A 3,749-nucleotide genomic window follows, 5' to 3' on the forward strand; every position below is an offset into this window, starting at 1 on the left:
CGAGGGGCTGCCAATCTGATGAGGAGACAGGTATCATTCATTCATTCATGCAATCGTATTTATTGAGCGCTTACTGTGTGCAGAGCACTGTACTGAGCGCTTGGCAAGTACAATTCGGCAACACCCGCTCGTGGCCGTGTGCACGCTGGGTTAGGCGCGGGGCCGTGGGAGGGAGTTGGGAGAAGGGGAGGGGGCCGGTAGAGGCGAGAGTTAGGGAGAGGGGTCCCCCCGGGGAGAAGCCGACCGGGCGGAACGTGGGACACAAGGGAAACGGGAACGTCTCTGTGGGCGGCCGGACGCGCTTTCCCGGGAAGCCTCTGGATTCTTGCGGCTTCGGGAAGGTTGGGATCCGACAGTGTGCTTTTGTGGGAAAGAGGACGGGGGAGAATGTTTCCCTAGCTCTGGAGCCTATTTTGGTTTTGTTAGAAAACCTCCCTCGTCGTTGGGATGACTCCCGGGTGGTGTTCTGGCCACCGCTCCGCCTCCCTCTTCCCTCCCCCGCCTTCCCATCCCACGGCTACAGGGAATCCCAGGAGAGCTCACGGATGGGGGGGCGGGAGGGGGGATGGAGAAAGGAGGTGGAGTCTCCATTACCCAGGCTCTCTCGAGCGAGGACGGAGACACGGATAATCCCAGACCGCACGTTAGCCATCGCTCCCCCATCCTCCCCCTCGCTCACCTCCAGCCCTGATTTGGATGACCGTCGTGACCCTGTGAACACCCCCACCTTTCCCACCAATCCCCCGCCCGGCACACCACGCTATAGTGTCCACCCTTCTCTAGGCTTCTGCCGTTACAGGCCCAACACCCGCTCCCTTCCGCCTCGGCCCCGCCCTCTGCTAAGGCGGCCTGGCAGAGGGATCGACGGTTGGGCCTGGCACAGCAGAACCCTACCGAGGCCCCTCTTTCAAGACTCAATTTAAAACCTTCCCCAGGGAGACTAAGAAAAGCATCTCCTGACCGGCTGGGGTCTCCACCGGTGACCTGCCCGGTCAGGCTGGGGTTGGAACCGGTGGCGTGGTGGTGGCGGGGCCTTCTTCCTCCCTGCTCCTCCTCCCTCCCCTGCGTCACCGCCAGGCTCTGCTCCCCACAGTTTATTTTTGCTCTAAAGTCCCTAAAGTGCTCTGAGAGCCTTGCACCACCGTAAACTTGGCAAGCATCAATTGCTCCCGCTGCCTATTCCCATTCCTCGAAAACCAGCCTCAGCCCGTCCGCCCCAAACCGTAGCCCCCGCCGGCTCTCGTCCTGTGTGTGTACGGGGGCGTGTGCGCGTTAGGGGGTACGCTGCCCACCGGGCCCAAGGCAGACAGCGCAGCACTGCCAGCCAGGGGCCTCGGGAGTGCCCGCAGACTAACAGCCCTGCTCAATTGGGCGGAGGAGACCAAGAACTGGGCAGAAAGCTTGAGAAATCCTATTTTGCCCTGCAGAGTATGGGCCTGGGAGTCGAAAGGACCTGGGTTCTAATCCTCTTGTCTCCTGCGTGACCTTAGGCACGCCGTTTCACTTCTCCTTGCCTCACCTCCTCTGTAAAATGGGGATTAAGAGCGTGAACCCCATGTGGGACAGAGATCGTGTCCGATCCCATTTGCTTGTATCCACCCCAGCACCTAGGGCGGTGCCGGGCACATAGCAAGCGCTTAAATACCTCAATTATTATTATAGACCCAGGGCCCCAACTGAACCAGGACATAAGGAATCTGGCCCCCGGAGCTGCGAGGGATCATCCGGTCCAGTCCCCTGTCTACAGGGACAAGGGTGGCTTAATGCAGCCAGGGCCCATACTGCCTGCTCTTTCCTTAAAGATCATGGGGGAGACCTTGCCCTTTCTCGGGAGCAGTTTCCAGCCCCATGTTCTTTTGTCTTCCGCTAAGCCCTTCCTTGGGTCCAACCCCCCTCAAGCTCCTGCCATTTCAACACGATTCCCCATTCATCCCACCGCAATCTCTCCTCGGTGATTTTTTACCCGATTCACCCGTATTCTCAGCAGGGACAAGGGAGGACAGATGGTCAGTGACCTCCCCGTAAACCCACTCCCAGCCTAACAGGCAACTCTCTCCTCCGCCTCCTCTTCTCCAAACACTCCAACTCCTAGAGCCGGGCTTCTTTGGAATGATCGCCCCATCCTTTCGGGATCCTTCTTGCTCTTCTCTGGCCCGTCTCCAGCTTCTCCACATCCATTTCAAAGTGCAGGACTCAAGCTCGGAACAGGGCCGGGTTCAGCCACATGCAAGTATAAACAATTGGAAAAGGAGCAGAAAAGTCATAGCTAAGCTTCCCCAGAAAAGTGTGCTGGATTGTGAGGTGAGTTCTATTCTAGGAAATGAAATGTTTTAGCCTGGAAAAAAATGTTAAGAATCTAGAAAAGCAGATGGGGCCACACTGTACATCCAACCCCCTTACCTGACATGAGACAATGAATAATCATCATGGTACTTAAGCGCTTACACTGTACCAGGCACTGTTCTAAGCGCTGGGGTCGAGACAAGCAATGGGGTTGGACATAGTCTCTGTCCTGCATGAGGCTCAGTCTTAATCCCCATTTTACTGAAGAGGTGACCGAGACCCAGAGAAGTGAGATCACTTGCCCAAGGTCCCAAAGCAGACAAGGTGGCAGAGAGCCTGGATTAGAACCCATGACCTTCTGATTCCCAGGCGTCTGCTCTATCCACTACACAGGGCTGCACTGAATCAAATCCACTTCCCTCCAGAGTCTGAAAGTGGGCTCCAGCTGGGGTCTCTCCACTAGGAACGGGTGGGGAGAAGCTGTCCGACAAGAAATGCCAACACCGCCGGGGCTAGAGACCCTACCCTGTGCTCCTCTTCTCTGAAAAAGAACCTCGGGGCGCGCTGCAAGGCCCAGGTCTTGCTGCCTGGGCTAAACTGAGCCCTGTTGATCCAGTAAAATGTGTTAAACTTCAAAAACAAAAGACCATCAGCTCCCCACTGAGCGAGGAGCTCCTCACAGGTCAAGTCCACGGCCAAGTTCAACCTTCTCTGCTGCAGGTTGAGCCCAAGGTAACCAGAGAACTCTGACCACTCCCTCCCCGTAGCTGAGGAGGGAACTGGCCTCGGCTCTTAGGGCTGAAAGGAAGAAACCAGAATGGATTCCCGGGGCAGACCGGCCCCGCCACAAGCTCCCAACCACCCAGATTCCTGGCTCTAGTGGGGCAGGAACAGGGGTAACATTAGAAAAAAACTGTCTAAATCATTTTGGTCTGCCTTCCCGTGTAGTGTGAACTCGAGGGCAGAGAATGCGACCTATTTCTGCCCAACTCCCCCAGGCGTGCCCGGTACTCAGGTGGTGCTCGGTACATAGGCCTGATGAAAGGTCCCGTAGTCCTCGGGTACCAACTGCCGCTCCCTCAGCCGGTCTGCTCCCAGTTCCACGAGCCGACGTGGAAGACGGTTGCCAACTGCAGCCTTACCCACTCTCCCGGGAGTGGCACGTTCAGGGAGGCTCCCACTGGCCCACGGCTGTCGGCGTGCACAACTCAGACCGGGGGTTGTAGGCAGGTTGGCATGGGCCAGGTGGCGCAGTCGGGAGCCCGGGCAGGCCGTCTAACCTCCTGGAACTTAACGGGGGGACCACAAGGCCCGCTGGCAGATGCCGGTGGGGAAAACGTTCACCCGACACCTCCCCGGCCCAGGGCCCGCCAAAAAACGCCACCTCGGGTACGCCGCGTTCAGCGGTCTGGGCTGGAGAGAAGCGGCATCTCGGAAGGGGGAAAAGAAAACGCAACACCAGTGCA

Source organism: Ornithorhynchus anatinus, chromosome 20 (genome assembly GCF_004115215.2).
Source record: "Ornithorhynchus anatinus isolate Pmale09 chromosome 20, mOrnAna1.pri.v4, whole genome shotgun sequence".
NCBI lineage: Eukaryota > Metazoa > Chordata > Mammalia > Monotremata > Ornithorhynchidae > Ornithorhynchus > Ornithorhynchus anatinus.